Source organism: Ascaphus truei, chromosome 4, assembly GCF_040206685.1.
Source record: "Ascaphus truei isolate aAscTru1 chromosome 4, aAscTru1.hap1, whole genome shotgun sequence".
Lineage (NCBI taxonomy): Eukaryota > Metazoa > Chordata > Amphibia > Anura > Ascaphidae > Ascaphus > Ascaphus truei.
In genome coordinates this window covers 343,171,570-343,188,780 of record NC_134486.1, presented here as the reverse complement: position 1 = coordinate 343,188,780, position 17,211 = coordinate 343,171,570, and the positions used below count along the sequence as shown (strand labels likewise).

General features: G+C 52.3%; 1 protein-coding gene across 2 annotated transcripts in view; it reads right to left on the bottom strand.

The window, feature by feature from the left end:
* The window catches only part of CILK1 (ciliogenesis associated kinase 1), a 46,997-nt gene that overhangs the window by 29,034 nt on the left and 752 nt on the right, over positions 1–17,211 (bottom strand). The gene's annotated exons all lie outside the window — the stretch shown is intronic.

Sequence of the window (17,211 nt, the reverse complement as noted above, 5' to 3'; positions counted from 1 at the left end):
TTGTGGGACGCGCCTTTAGAGGGCAAAGCGGTGACTGACAGCCCTGCTTCCCATTTCGGTGCAAGTGTGCTGTGCGTTCACTGCAGCATCTGAGAGGAGGGTGAAGGAGGGAAACGCACGGTTGGTACAAGTGCATCTATGCGCCAGAACCAGCAGTTTAGGCGCCCACGTGACTAGGATATTTGCATGCCTGATCTGACAGCACAGATACTTTGAACTGTGGTGCTACATCACTGCTAAATAAACTATTACATTAATTGTTTACTGTACTTTAAAATCACCATTTAAAAAACACACCCCATTACCAAAATGGTCCCGGTCACAGGTAGAGCCATAAATAACACTACAGGATGCGACAGCCGGATAGCAGAGAGATGCAGAACACTAAACATAAAAGCACACAGAGAGAAACCATGAAGTCTATTACCTGGATTCATTTACAGATAGTGAGGCCTTTCTTGATATAGTTAAAAAATAAAAAAATAAAAAAAATGATTACCTAAAGACATTCAGATTACTGTTTTCTTAATGACTTTAAAATAGTAGCAACCGACAATGCAAATGAGCATGCAGCAGTGTTTACAAGTAATGACCATCTTTACTATATGCTCTCGGTCCACTACAGCTCCATAGAAAAACAGAGTTTACAGTCTCACTTAGCAACACATACAGCGTATTGGACTTGCAACAAATCAAAAGCTCTCAGACAAGGAAGTCGTCCAAAAACCAACAAAGAACAATGACTACCAATAAACACAGAACAAACATAATAGATTTATTAGGCTCATGTAACGAACTGGGGGGGTAAAAACATCGTAGTGACAGTGATGGCAAAGTTAGGCCGCGTTTATAGTGCCGGCGACGCGACCGATGACGTCACGAGTCGCCATTGGCGAAAGTTGTATTTAAAGTTTGAGCGAAGTTGCTGGCGACAAGGCCAGGGACGTCACCAAGGGGGTGGGCAGAGTGCAATAGGCGCTCTGTGATTGGTTTACAGACAGTCACGTGGCGACTGTCTCTCCAAAAATCAAATAATACTGACACCAAATTTTGACGCTACGTCGCGCCTACTATAAGCGCATGCGGCGGATTCAATGTATTTGTTTTGGCGCGACGTCGCGTCGCGGCACAATTTTAAGACCGTTTGTAAATATTTTTTTAGAGCACTATGGATCTAAAATAGAAAACAGAGATGCCAAGTTCCGGAAACAATAAAGTGGATTATTCTGCACAGTGTAAAAATTGCTTTGTAGTTTTGTATAAAACTGTTTGTAAACTCATCATGGTGGTTGTTATGGTTCAGCCCCTGCCTACAATACATTATATATTATTTTTTTAACCACGGATTAAATACCCATATATTAAAGTGCTTCTGTGTTGGGAAGCGGCTGACAACCAGAGAGGGAAATTTCACCTGCTACATTCAGGAGCGTGTGATGGAAAGCTAAGTTACTCCACACCACTCTGGCAATTCCCTTTTGATTACATTTTCTGTTGATGAACCAGACATCTTAAAAACAAAAAAACTTTAAATTAAAAATAAACTATATTTGACAAAGGAAACCACAGTAGAGTTTTAAAAAGAAGAAAAGCAATATATTGCTTTGGAAAGAATGTTTGGTATGAGCAATCATCAAAAAAGATCAAATGACATTTGTGACCATTTTACACGGCACTGAAAGCACTAGCCCTTTTTAATGTTGGAGAAGTGTAAATCCAATGTAGATTCGGATGCCTTTTAGGTGAACAACTCGAGCGCTGTTTGTATTTGCTATTACAGTAAAAGGAGCTTTCCAAATCGCACAAGTCTATTCAAGTGTTGAAGAGGTTAACAGTTAATGTTCTTTTTGAACATGGTCAAAATGGAATTTGGCCAGGATGCGGTGTGTGGGGTGCACACTGCTTAGTATTAGGATGCGGTGTGCGGGGTGCACACTGCTTAGTATTAGGATGCGGTGTGCGGGGTGCACACTACTTAGTATTAGGATGCGGTGTGCACACTGCTTAGTATTAGGATGCGGTGTGTGGGGTGCACACTACTTAGTATTAGGAGGCGGTGTGTGGGGTGCACACTGCTTAGTATTAGGATGCGGTGTGCGGGGTGCACACTGCTTAGTATTAGGATGCGGTGTGCGGGGTGCACACTGCTTAGTATTAGGATGCGGTGTGCGGGGTGCACACTGCTTAGTATTAGGATGCGGTGTGCGGGGTGCACACTGCTTAGTATTAGGATGCGGTGTGTGGGGTGCACACTGCTTAGTATTAGGATGCGGTGTGCGGGGTGCACACTGCTTAGTATTAGGATGCGGTGTGCGGGGTGCACACTGCTTAGTATTAGGATGCGGTGTGCGGGGTGCACACTGCTTAGTATTAGGATGCGGTGTGCGGGGTGCACACTGCTTAGTATTAGGATGCGGTGTGCGGGGTGCACACTACTTAGTATTAGGATGCGGTGTGCGGGGTGCACACTGCTTAGTATTAGGATGCGGTGTGTGGGGTGCACACTGCTTAGTATTAGGAGGCGGTGTGTGGGGTGCACACTGCTTAGTATTAGGATGCGGTGTGCGGGGTGCACACTGCTTAGTATTAGGATGCGGTGTGCGGGGTGCACACTACTTAGTATTAGGATGCGGTGTGCACACTACTTAGTATTAGGATGCGGTGTGCACACTACTTAGTATTAGGATGCGGTGTGCGGGGTGCACACTGCTTAGTATTAGGATGTGGTGTGTGGGGTGCACACTACTTAGTATTAGGATGCGGTGTGCGGGGTGCACACTGCTTAGTATTAGGATGCGGTGTGCGGGGTGCACACTACTTAGTATTAGGATGCGGTGTGTGGGGTGCACACTGCTTAGTATTAGGATGCGGTGTGCGGGGTGCACACTGCTTAGTATTAGGATGTGGGGTGCACACAGCTTAGTATTAGGATGCGGTGTGCGGGGTGCACACTGCTTAGTATTAGGATGCGGTGTGCGGGGTGCACACTGCTTAGTATTAGGATGCGGTGTGCGGGGTGCACACTGCTTAGTATTAGGATGCGGTGTGCGGGGTGCACACTGCTTAGTATTAGGATGCGGTGTGCGGGGTGCACACTACTTAGTATTAGGATGCGGTGTGCGGGGTGCACACTGCTTAGTATTAGGATGCGGTGTGCGGGGTGCACACTACTTAGTATTAGGATGCGGTGTGCGGGGTGCACACTGCTTAGTATTAGGATGCGGTGTGCGGGGTGCACACTGCTTAGTATTAGGATGCGGTGTGCGGGGTGCACACTGCTTAGTATTAGGATGCGGTGTGCGGGGTGCACACTGCTTAGTATTAGGATGCGGTGTGCGGGGTGCACACTGCTTAGTATTAGGATGCGGTGTGCGGGGTGCACACTGCTTAGTATTAGGATGCGGTGTGCGGGGTGCACACTGCTTAGTATTAGGATGCGGTGTGTGGGGTGCACACTACTTAGTATTAGGATGCGGTGTGCGGGGTGCACACTACTTAGTATTAGGATGCGGTGTGCGGGGTGCACACTACTTAGTATTAGGATGCGGTGTGCGGGGTGCACACTGCTTAGTATTAGGATGCGGTGTGCGGGGTGCACACAGCTTAGTATTAGGATGCGGTGTGCGGGGTGCACACTACTTAGTATTAGGATGCGGTGTGCGGGGTGCACACTACTTAGTATTAGGATGCGGTGTGCGGGGTGCACACTGCTTAGTATTAGGATGCGGTGTGTGGGGTGCACACTGCTTAGTATTAGGATGCGGTGTGCGGGGTGCACACTGCTTAGTATTAGGATGCGGTGTGCGGGGTGCACACTGCTTAGTATTAGGATGTGGTGTGTGGGGTGCACACTGCTTAGTATTAGGATGTGGTGTGTGGGGTGCACACTGCTTAGTATTAGGATGCGGTGTGCGGGGTGCACACTGCTTAGTATTAGGATGCGGTGTGTGGGGTGCACACTACTTAGTATTAGGATGCGGTGTGTGGGGTGCACACTGCTTAGTATTAGGATGCGGTGTGTGGGGTGCACACTGCTTAGTATTAGGATGCGGTGTGTGGGGTGCACACTGCTTAGTATTAGGATGCGGTGTGTGGGGTGCACACTGCTTAGTATTAGGATGCGGTGTGTGGGGTGCACACTGCTTAGTATTAGGATGCGGTGTGTGGGGTGCACACTGCTTAGTATTAGGATGCGGTGTGTGGGGTGCACACTGCTTAGTATTAGGATGCGGTGTGCGGGGTGCACACTGCTTAGTATTAGGATGCGGTGTGCGGGGTGCACACTGCTTAGTATTAGGATGCGGTGTGCGGGGTGCACACTGCTTAGTATTAGGATGCGGTGTGCGGGGTGCACACTACTTAGTATTAGGATGCGGTGTGCGGGGTGCACACTGCTTAGTATTAGGATGCGGTGTGCGGGGTGCACACTACTTAGTATTAGGATGCGGTGTGCGGGGTGCACACTGCTTAGTATTAGGATGCGGTGTGCGGGGTGCACACTGCTTAGTATTAGGATGCGGTGTGTGGGGTGCACACTGCTTAGTATTAGGATGCGGTGTGTGGGGTGCACACTGCTTAGTATTAGGATGCGGTGTGCGGGGTGCACACTGCTTAGTATTAGGATGCGGTGTGCGGGGTGCACACTGCTTAGTATTAGGATGCGGTGTGCGGGGTGCACACTGCTTAGTATTAGGATGCGGTGTGTGGGGTGCACACTGCTTAGTATTAGGATGCGGTGTGCGGGGTGCACACAGCTTAGTATTAGGATGCGGTGTGTGGGGTGCACACTGCTTAGTATTAGGATGCGGTGTGCGGGGTGCACACTGCTTAGTATTAGGATGCGGTGTGCGGGGTGCACACTACTTAGTATTAGGATGCGGTGTGTGGGGTGCACACTGCTTAGTATTAGGATGCGGTGTGCGGGGTGCACACTACTTAGTATTAGGATGCGGTGTGCACACTGCTTAGTATTAGGATGCGGTGTGCGGGGTGCACACTGCTTAGTATTAGGATGCGGTGTGCGGGGTGCACACTGCTTAGTATTAGGATGCGGTGTGCGGGGTGCACACTGCTTAGTATTAGGATGCGGGGTGCACACTGCTTAGTATTAGGATGCGGTGTGCGGGGTGCACACTACTTAGTATTAGGATGCGGTGTGCGGGGTGCACACTGCTTAGTATTAGGATGCGGTGTGTGGGGTGCACACTGCTTAGTATTAGGATGCGGTGCGGGGTGCACACTGCTTAGTATTAGGATGCGGTGTGTGGGGTGCACACTGCTTAGTATTAGGATGCGGTGTGTGGGGTGCACACTGCTTAGTATTAGGATGCGGTGTGCGGGGTGCACACTACTTAGTATTAGGATGCGGTGTGCGGGGTGCACACTGCTTAGTATTAGGATGCGGTGTGCGGGGTGCACACAGCTTAGTATTAGGATGCGGTGTGCGGGGTGCACACTACTTAGTATTAGGATGCGGTGTGTGGGGTGCACACTGCTTAGTATTAGGATGCGGTGCGGGGTGCACACTACTTAGTATTAGGATGCGGTGTGTGGGGTGCACACTGCTTAGTATTAGGATGCGGGGTGCACACTGCTTAGTATTAGGATGCGGTGTGCGGGGTGCACACTACTTAGTATTAGGATGCGGTGTGCGGGGTGCACACTGCTTAGTATTAGGATGCGGTGTGCGGGGTGCACACTGCTTAGTATTAGGATGTGGTGTGCGGGGTGCACACAGCTTAGTATTAGGATGCGGTGTGCGGGGTGCACACAGCTTAGTATTAGGATGCGGTGTGTGGGGTGCACACTGCTTAGTATTAGGATGCGGTGTGTGGGGTGCACACTGCTTAGTATTAGGATGCGGGGTGCACACTGCTTAGTATTAGGATGCGGTGTGCGGGGTGCACACAGCTTAGTATTAGGATGCGGTGTGCGGGGTGCACACAGCTTAGTATTAGGATGCGGTGTGTGGGGTGCACACTGCTTAGTATTAGGATGCGGTGTGCGGGGTGCACACTGCTTAGTATTAGGATGCGGGGTGCACACTGCTTAGTATTAGGATGCGGTGTGTGGGGTGCACACTGCTTAGTATTAGGATGCGGTGTGTGGGGTGCACACTGCTTAGTATTAGGATGCGGTGTGCGGGGTGCACACAGCTTAGTATTAGGATGCGGTGTGCGGGGTGCACACTGCTTAGTATTAGGATGCGGTGTGTGGGGTGCACACTGCTTAGTATTAGGATGCGGTGTGTGGGGTGCACACAGCTTAGTATTAGGATGCGGTGTGTGGGGTGCACACTGCTTAGTATTAGGATGCGGTGTGCGGGGTGCACACTGCTTAGTATTAGGATGCGGTGTGCGGGGTGCACACTGCTTAGTATTAGGATGCGGTGTGCGGGGTGCACACTACTTAGTATTAGGATGCGGTGTGCGGGGTGCACACTGCTTAGTATTAGGATGCGGTGTGTGGGGTGCACACTGCTTAGTATTAGGATGCGGTGTGCGGGGTGCACACTGCTTAGTATTAGGATGCGGTGTGTGGGGTGCACACTGCTTAGTATTAGGATGCGGTGTGCGGGGTGCACACTACTTAGTATTAGGATGCGGTGTGCGGGGTGCACACTGCTTAGTATTAGGATGCGGTGTGTGGGGTGCACACTGCTTAGTATTAGGATGCGGTGTGTGGGGTGCACACTGCTTAGTATTAGGATGCGGTGTGTGGGGTGCACACTGCTTAGTATTAGGATGCGGTGTGCGGGGTGCACACTACTTAGTATTAGGATGCGGTGTGCACACTACTTAGTATTAGGATGCGGTGTGCGGGGTGCACACAGCTTAGTATTAGGATGCGGTGTGCGGGGTGCACACTACTTAGTATTAGGATGCGGGGTGCACACTGCTTAGTATTAGGATGCGGTGTGCGGGGTGCACACAGCTTAGTATTAGGATGCGGTGTGCCGGGTGCACACTGCTTAGTATTAGGATGCGGTGTGCGGGGTGCACACTGCTTAGTATTAGGATGCGGTGTGCGGGGTGCACACTGCTTAGTATTAGGATGCGGTGTGTGGGGTGCACACTGCTTAGTATTAGGATGCGGTGCGGGGTGCACACTACTTAGTATTAGGATGCGGTGTGCGGGGTGCACACTACTTAGTATTAGGATGCGGTGTGCGGGGTGCACACTACTTAGTATTAGGATGCGGTGTGCGGGGTGCACACTACTTAGTATTAGGATGCGGTGTGTGGGGTGCACACTGCTTAGTATTAGGATGCGGTGCGGGGTGCACACTGCTTAGTATTAGGATGCGGTGTGCGGGGTGCACACTACTTAGTATTAGGATGCGGTGTGCGGGGTGCACACTACTTAGTATTAGGATGCGGTGTGTGGGGTGCACACTGCTTAGTATTAGGATGCGGTGTGCGGGGTGCACACTACTTAGTATTAGGATGCGGTGTGCGGGGTGCACACTGCTTAGTATTAGGATGCGGTGTGCGGGGTGGACACTGCTTAGTATTAGGATGCGGTGTGCACACTGCTTAGTATTAGGATGCGGTGTGTGGGGTGCACACTGCTTAGTATTAGGATGCGGTGTGCGGGGTGCACACTGCTTAGTATTAGGATGCGGTGTGTGGGGTGCACACTGCTTAGTATTAGGATGCGGTGTGCGGGGTGCACACTGCTTAGTATTAGGATGCGGTGTGCGGGGTGCACACAGCTTAGTATTAGGATGCGGTGTGTGGGGTGCACACTGCTTAGTATTAGGATGCGGTGTGCGGGGTGCACACTGCTTAGTATTAGGATGCGGTGTGTGGGGTGCACACTACTTAGTATTAGGATGCGGTGTGCGGGGTGCACACTACTTAGTATTAGGATGCGGTGTGCGGGGTGCACACTGCTTAGTATTAGGATGCGGTGTGCGGGGTGCACACTGCTTAGTATTAGGATGCGGTGTGCGGGGTGCACACAGCTTAGTATTAGGATGTGGGGTGCACACAGCTTAGTATTAGGATGCGGTGTGCGGGGTGCACACTGCTTAGTATTAGGATGCGGTGTGCGGGGTGCACACTGCTTAGTATTAGGATGCGGTGTGCGGGGTGCACACTGCTTAGTATTAGGATGCGGTGTGCGGGGTGCACACTACTTAGTATTAGGATGCGGTGTGCGGGGTGCACACAGCTTAGTATTAGGATGCAGTGTGCGGGGTGCACACTGCTTAGTATTAGGATGTGGGGTGCACACAGCTTAGTATTAGGATGCGGTGTGCGGGGTGCACACTGCTTAGTATTAGGATGCGGGGTGCACACTACTTAGTATTAGGATGCGGTGTGCGGGGTGCACACTGCTTAGTATTAGGATGCGGTGTGCGGGGTGCACACTACTTAGTATTAGGATGCGGTGTGCGGGGTGCACACTACTTAGTATTAGGATGCGGTGTGCGGGGTGCACACTACTTAGTATTAGGATGCGGTGTGCGGGGTGCACACTGCTTAGTATTAGGATGCGGTGTGCGGGGTGCACACTACTTAGTATTAGGATGCGGTGTGCGGGGTGCACACTGCTTAGTATTAGGATGCGGTGTGCGGGGTGGACACTGCTTAGTATTAGGATGCGGTGTGTGGGGTGCACACTGCTTAGTATTAGGATGCGGTGTGCGGGGTGCACACTGCTTAGTATTAGGATGCGGTGTGCGGGGTGCACACTGCTTAGTATTAGGATGCGGTGTGCGGGGTGCACACTGCTTAGTATTAGGATGCGGTGTGCACACTGCTTAGTATTAGGATGCGGTGTGCGGGGTGCACACAGCTTAGTATTAGGATGCGGTGTGCCGGGTGCACACTGCTTAGTATTAGGATGCGGTGTGCGGGGTGCACACTACTTAGTATTAGGATGCGGTGTGCGGGGTGCACACTGCTTAGTATTAGGATGCGGTGTGCCGGGTGGACACTGCTTAGTATTAGGATGCGGTGTGTGGGGTGCACACTGCTTAGTATTAGGATGCGGTGTGCGGGGTGCACACTACTTAGTATTAGGATGCGGTGTGTGGGGTGCACACTGCTTAGTATTAGGATGCGGTGTGCCGGGTGCACACTGCTTAGTATTAGGATGCGGTGTGCGGGGTGCACACTGCTTAGTATTAGGATGCGGTGTGCGGGGTGCACACTGCTTAGTATTAGGATGCGGTGTGCGGGGTGCACACTGCTTAGTATTAGGATGCGGTGTGCACACTGCTTAGTATTAGGATGCGGTGTGCGGGGTGCACACAGCTTAGTATTAGGATGCGGTGTGCCGGGTGCACACTGCTTAGTATTAGGATGCGGGGTGCACACTGCTTAGTATTAGGATGCGGTGTGCGGGGTGCACACTACTTAGTATTAGGATGCGGTGTGCGGGGTGCACACTGCTTAGTATTAGGATGCGGTGTGCCGGGTGCACACTGCTTAGTATTAGGATGCGGTGTGCGGGGTGCACACTGCTTAGTATTAGGATGCGGTGTGCGGGGTGCACACTGCTTAGTATTAGGATGCGGTGTGTGGGGTGCACACTGCTTAGTATTAGGATGCGGTGTGCGGGGTGCACACAGCTTAGTATTAGGATGCGGTGTGTGGGGTGCACACAGCTTAGTATTAGGATGCGGTGTGCGGGGTGCACACTGCTTAGTATTAGGATGCGGTGTGCGGGGTGCACACTACTTAGTATTAGGATGCGGTGTGTGGGGTGCACACTGCTTAGTATTAGGATGCGGTGTGCGGGGTGCACACTGCTTAGTATTAGGATGCGGTGTGTGGGGTGCACACAGCTTAGTATTAGGATGCGGTGTGCGGGGTGCACACAGCTTAGTATTAGGATGCGGTGTGCGGGGTGCACACTGCTTAGTATTAGGATGCGGTGTGTGGGGTGCACACTGCTTAGTATTAGGATGCGGTGTGCGGGGTGCACACTGCTTAGTATTAGGATGCGGTGTGCGGGGTGCACACTGCTTAGTATTAGGATGCGGTGTGCGGGGTGCACACAGCTTAGTATTAGGATGCGGTGTGCGGGGTGCACACTGCTTAGTATTAGGATGCGGTGTGCGGGGTGCACACTGCTTAGTATTAGGATGCGGTGTGCGGGGTGGACACTGCTTAGTATTAGGATGCGGTGTGTGGGGTGCACACTGCTTAGTATTAGGATGCGGTGTGCGGGGTGCACACTGCTTAGTATTAGGATGCGGTGTGCGGGGTGCACACTGCTTAGTATTAGGATGCGGTGTGCGGGGTGCACACTGCTTAGTATTAGGATGCGGTGTGTGGGGTGCACACTGCTTAGTATTAGGATGCGGTGTGCGGGGTGCACACTGCTTAGTATTAGGATGCGGGGTGCACACTGCTTAGTATTAGGATGCGGTGTGTGGGGTGCACACTACTTAGTATTAGGATGCGGTGTGTGGGGTGCACACTGCTTAGTATTAGGATGCGGTGTGCGGGGTGCACACTGCTTAGTATTAGGATGCGGTGTGCGGGGTGCACACTGCTTAGTATTAGGATGCGGTGTGCGGGGTGCACACTGCTTAGTATTAGGATGCGGTGTGCACACTACTTAGTATTAGGATGCGGTGTGTGGGGTGCACACTGCTTAGTATTAGGATGCGGTGTGCCGGGTGCACACAGCTTAGTATTAGGATGCGGTGTGTGGGGTGCACACTGCTTAGTATTAGGATGCGGTGTGTGGGGTGCACACTGCTTAGTATTAGGATGCGGTGTGCGGGGTGCACACTGCTTAGTATTAGGATGCGGTGTGCGGGGTGCACACAGCTTAGTATTAGGATGCGGTGTGTGGGGTGCACACAGCTTAGTATTAGGATGCGGTGTGCGGGGTGCACACTGCTTAGTATTAGGATGCGGTGTGCGGGGTGCACACTGCTTAGTATTAGGATGCGGTGTGTGGGGTGCACACTGCTTAGTATTAGGATGCGGTGTGTGGGGTGCACACTGCTTAGTATTAGGATGCGGTGTGTGGGGTGCACACTGCTTAGTATTAGGATGTGGTGTGTGGGGTGCACACTGCTTAGTATTAGGAGGCGGTGTGTGGGGTGCACACTGCTTAGTATTAGGATGCGGTGTGTGGGGTGCACACTGCTTAGTATTAGGATGCGGTGTGTGGGGTGCACACTGCTTAGTATTAGGATGTGGTGTGTGGGGTGCACACTGCTTAGTATTAGGAGGCGGTGTGTGGGGTGCACACTGCTTAGTATTAGGATGCGGTGTGCGGGGTGCACACTGCTTAGTATTAGGATGCGGTGTGTGGGGTGCACACTGCTTAGTATTAGGATGCGGTGTGTGGGGTGCACACTGCTTAGTATTAGGATGCGGTGTGCGGGGTGCACACTGCTTAGTATTAGGATGCGGTGTGCGGGGTGCACACTGCTTAGTATTAGGATGCGGTGTGTGGGGTGCACACTGCTTAGTATTAGGATGCGGTGTGCGGGGTGCACACTGCTTAGTATTAGGATGCGGGGTGCACACTGCTTAGTATTAGGATGCGGTGTGTGGGGTGCACACTGCTTAGTATTAGGATGCGGTGTGTGGGGTGCACACTGCTTAGTATTAGGATGCGGTGTGCGGGGTGCACACTGCTTAGTATTAGGATGCGGTGTGCGGGGTGCACACTGCTTAGTATTAGGATGCGGTGTGCGGGGTGCACACTACTTAGTATTAGGATGCGGTGTGTGGGGTGCACACTGCTTAGTATTAGGATGCGGTGTGTGGGGTGCACACTGCTTAGTATTAGGATGCGGTGTGCGGGGTGCACACTGCTTAGTATTAGGATGCGGGGTGCACACAGCTTAGTATTAGGATGCGGTGTGCGGGGTGCACACTGCTTAGTATTAGGATGCGGGGTGCACACTACTTAGTATTAGGATGCGGTGTGCGGGGTGCACACTGCTTAGTATTAGGATGCGGTGTGTGGGGTGCACACTGCTTAGTATTAGGATGCGGTGTGTGGGGTGCACACTGCTTAGTATTAGGATGCGGTGTGCGGGGTGCACACTGCTTAGTATTAGGATGCGGTGTGCGGGGTGCACACTACTTAGTATTAGGATGCGGTGTGCGGGGTGCACACTACTTAGTATTAGGATGCGGTGTGTGGGGTGCACACTGCTTAGTATTAGGATGCGGTGTGCGGGGTGCACACAGCTTAGTATTAGGATGCGGTGTGCGGGGTGCACACTGCTTAGTATTAGGATGCGGTGTGTGGGGTGCACACTGCTTAGTATTAGGATGCGGTGTGCGGGGTGCACACTGCTTAGTATTAGGATGCGGTGTGCGGGGTGCACACTGCTTAGTATTAGGATGCGGTGTGCGGGGTGCACACTACTTAGTATTAGGATGCGGTGTGTGGGGTGCACACTGCTTAGTATTAGGATGCGGTGTGCGGGGTGCACACAGCTTAGTATTAGGATGCGGTGTGCGGGGTGCACACTGCTTAGTATTAGGATGCGGTGTGTGGGGTGCACACTGCTTAGTATTAGGATGCGGTGTGCGGGGTGCACACTGCTTAGTATTAGGATGCGGTGTGTGGGGTGCACACTGCTTAGTATTAGGATGCGGTGTGCGGGGTGCACACTGCTTAGTATTAGGATGCGGTGTGTGGGGTGCACACTACTTAGTATTAGGATGCGGTGTGTGGGGTGCACACTGCTTAGTATTAGGATGCGGTGTGTGGGGTGCACACTGCTTAGTATTAGGATGCGGTGTGTGGGGTGCACACTGCTTAGTATTAGGATGCGGTGTGCGGGGTGCACACTGCTTAGTATTAGGATGCGGTGTGTGGGGTGCACACTACTTAGTATTAGGATGCGGTGTGTGGGGTGCACACTGCTTAGTATTAGGATGCGGTGTGCGGGGTGCACACTGCTTAGTATTAGGATGCGGTGTGCGGGGTGCACACTGCTTAGTATTAGGATGCGGTGTGCGGGGTGCACACTGCTTAGTATTAGGATGCGGTGTGTGGGGTGCACACTACTTAGTATTAGGATGCGGTGTGTGGGGTGCACACTACTTAGTACTGTATTAGGATGCGGTGTGTGGGGTGCACACTGCTTAGTATTAGGATGCGGTGTGCGGGGTGCACACTGCTTAGTATTAGGATGCGGTGTGTGGGGTGCACACTGCTTAGTATTAGGATGCGGTGTGCGGGGTGCACACTGCTTAGTATTAGGATGCGGTGTGTGGGGTGCACACTGCTTAGTATTAGGATGCGGTGTGCGGGGTGCACACTACTTAGTATTAGGATGCGGTGTGCGGGGTGCACACTGCTTAGTATTAGGATGCGGTGTGCACACTGCTTAGTATTAGGATGCGGTGTGTGGGGTGCACACTACTTAGTATTAGGATGCGGTGTGTGGGGTGCACACTGCTTAGTATTAGGATGCGGTGTGCGGGGTGCACACTGCTTAGTATTAGGATGCGGTGTGTGGGGTGCACACTACTTAGTATTAGGATGCGGTGTGTGGGGTGCACACTGCTTAGTATTAGGATGCGGTGTGCGGGGTGCACACTGCTTAGTATTAGGATGCGGTGTGTGGGGTGCACACAGCTTAGTATTAGGATGCGGTGTGCCGGGTGCACACTGCTTAGTATTAGGATGCGGTGTGCGGGGTGCACACTGCTTAGTATTAGGATGCGGTGTGCGGGGTGGACACTGCTTAGTATTAGGATGCGGTGTGTGGGGTGCACACTGCTTAGTATTAGGATGCGGTGTGCGGGGTGCACACTGCTTAGTATTAGGATGCGGTGTGCGGGGTGCACACTGCTTAGTATTAGGATGCGGTGTGCGGGGTGCACACTGCTTAGTATTAGGATGCGGTGTGCACACTACTTAGTATTAGGATGCGGTGTGTGGGGTGCACACTGCTTAGTATTAGGATGCGGTGTGCCGGGTGCACACAGCTTAGTATTAGGATGCGGTGTGTGGGGTGCACACTGCTTAGTATTAGGATGCGGTGTGTGGGGTGCACACTGCTTAGTATTAGGATGCGGTGTGCGGGGTGCACACAGCTTAGTATTAGGATGCGGTGTGCGGGGTGCACACAGCTTAGTATTAGGATGCGGTGTGCACACTGCTTAGTATTAGGATGCGGTGTGCCGGGTGCACACAGCTTAGTATTAGGATGCGGTGTGCGGGGTGCACACTGCTTAGTATTAGGATGCGGTGTGCGGGGTGCACACTGCTTAGTATTAGGATGCGGTGTGTGGGGTGCACACTGCTTAGTATTAGGATGCGGTGTGTGGGGTGCACACTGCTTAGTATTAGGATGCGGTGTGTGGGGTGCACACTGCTTAGTATTAGGATGTGGTGTGTGGGGTGCACACTGCTTAGTATTAGGAGGCGGTGTGTGGGGTGCACACTGCTTAGTATTAGGATGCGGTGTGCGGGGTGCACACTGCTTAGTATTAGGATGCGGTGTGCGGGGTGCACACTGCTTAGTATTAGGATGCGGTGTGCGGGGTGCACACTGCTTAGTATTAGGATGCGGTGTGCGGGGTGCACACTGCTTAGTATTAGGATGCGGTGTGCGGGGTGCACACTACTTAGTATTAGGATGCGGTGTGTGGGGTGCACACTGCTTAGTATTAGGATGCGGTGTGTGGGGTGCACACTGCTTAGTATTAGGATGCGGTGTGCGGGGTGCACACTGCTTAGTATTAGGATGCGGGGTGCACACAGCTTAGTATTAGGATGCGGTGTGCGGGGTGCACACTGCTTAGTATTAGGATGCGGGGTGCACACTACTTAGTATTAGGATGCGGTGTGCGGGGTGCACACTGCTTAGTATTAGGATGCGGTGTGTGGGGTGCACACTGCTTAGTATTAGGATGCGGTGTGTGGGGTGCACACTGCTTAGTATTAGGATGCGGTGTGCGGGGTGCACACTGCTTAGTATTAGGATGCGGTGTGCGGGGTGCACACTACTTAGTATTAGGATGCGGTGTGCGGGGTGCACACTACTTAGTATTAGGATGCGGTGTGCGGGGTGCACACTGCTTAGTATTAGGATGCGGTGTGCGGGGTGCACACTGCTTAGTATTAGGATGCGGTGTGCGGGGTGCACACTGCTTAGTATTAGGATGCGGTGTGTGGGGTGCACACTACTTAGTATTAGGATGCGGTGTGTGGGGTGCACACTGCTTAGTATTAGGATGCGGTGTGCGGGGTGCACACTGCTTAGTATTAGGATGCGGTGTGCGGGGTGCACACTGCTTAGTATTAGGATGCGGTGTGCGGGGTGCACACTGCTTAGTATTAGGATGCGGTGTGTGGGGTGCACACTACTTAGTATTAGGATGCGGTGTGTGGGGTGCACACTACTTAGTACTGTATTAGGATGCGGTGTGTGGGGTGCACACTGCTTAGTATTAGGATGCGGTGTGCGGGGTGCACACTGCTTAGTATTAGGATGCGGTGTGTGGGGTGCACACTGCTTAGTATTAGGATGCGGTGTGCGGGGTGCACACTGCTTAGTATTAGGATGCGGTGTGTGGGGTGCACACTGCTTAGTATTAGGATGCGGTGTGCGGGGTGCACACTACTTAGTATTAGGATGCGGTGTGCGGGGTGCACACTGCTTAGTATTAGGATGCGGTGTGCACACTGCTTAGTATTAGGATGCGGTGTGTGGGGTGCACACTACTTAGTATTAGGATGCGGTGTGTGGGGTGCACACTGCTTAGTATTAGGATGCGGTGTGCGGGGTGCACACTGCTTAGTATTAGGATGCGGTGTGTGGGGTGCACACTACTTAGTATTAGGATGCGGTGTGTGGGGTGCACACTGCTTAGTATTAGGATGCGGTGTGCGGGGTGCACACTGCTTAGTATTAGGATGCGGTGTGTGGGGTGCACACAGCTTAGTATTAGGATGCGGTGTGCCGGGTGCACACTGCTTAGTATTAGGATGCGGTGTGCGGGGTGCACACTGCTTAGTATTAGGATGCGGTGTGCGGGGTGCACACTGCTTAGTATTAGGATGCGGTGTGTGGGGTGCACACTGCTTAGTATTAGGATGCGGTGTGCGGGGTGCACACTGCTTAGTATTAGGATGCGGTGTGCGGGGTGCACACTGCTTAGTATTAGGATACGGTGTGCGGGGTGCACACTGCTTAGTATTAGGATGCGGTGTGCGGGGTGCACACTGCTTAGTATTAGGATGCGGTGTGCCGGGTGCACACTGCTTAGTATTAGGATGCGGTGTGTGGGGTGCACACTGCTTAGTATTAGGATGCGGTGTGCGGGGTGCACACTGCTTAGTATTAGGATGCGGTGTGCGGGGTGCACACTGCTTAGTATTAGGATGCGGTGTGCGGGGTGCACACTGCTTAGTATTAGGATGCGGTGTGCGGGGTGCACACTGCTTAGTATTAGGATGCGGTGTGCGGGGTGCACACTGCTTAGTATTAGGATGCGGTGTGCGGGGTGCACACTGCTTAGTATTAGGATGCGGTGTGCGGGGTGCACACTGCTTAGTATTAGGATGCGGGGTGCACACTGCTTAGTATTAGGATGCGGTGTGCGGGGTGCACACTGCTTAGTATTAGGATGCGGTGTGCGGGGTGCACACTGCTTAGTATTAGGATGCGGGGTGCACACTGCTTAGTATTAGGATGCGGGGTGCACACTGCTTAGTATTAGGATGCGGGGTGCACACTACTTAGTATTAGGATGCGGGGTGCACACTGCTTAGTATTAGGATGCGGTGTGCGGGGTGCACACTGCTTAGTATTAGGATGCGGGGTGCACACTGCTTAGTATTAGGATGCGGTGTGCGGGGTGCACACTGCTTAGTATTAGGATGCGGGGTGCGGGGTGCACACTGCTTAGTATTAGGATGCGGTGTGCGGGGTGCACACTGCTTAGTATTAGGATGCGGTGTGCGGGGTGCACACTGCTTAGTATTAGGATGCGGTGTGCGGGGTGCACACTGCTTAGTATTAGGATGCGGTGTGCGGGGTGCACACTGCTTAGTATTAGGATGCGGTGTGCGGGGTGCACACAGCTTAGTATTAGGATGCGGTGTGCCGGGTGCACAAAGCTTAGTATTAGGATGCGGTGTGCGGGGTGCACACTGCTTAGTATTAGGATGCGGTGTGCGGGGTGCACACAGCTTAGTATTAGGATGCGGTGTGCGGGGTGCACACTGCTTAGTATTAGGATGCGGTGTGCACACAGCTTAGTA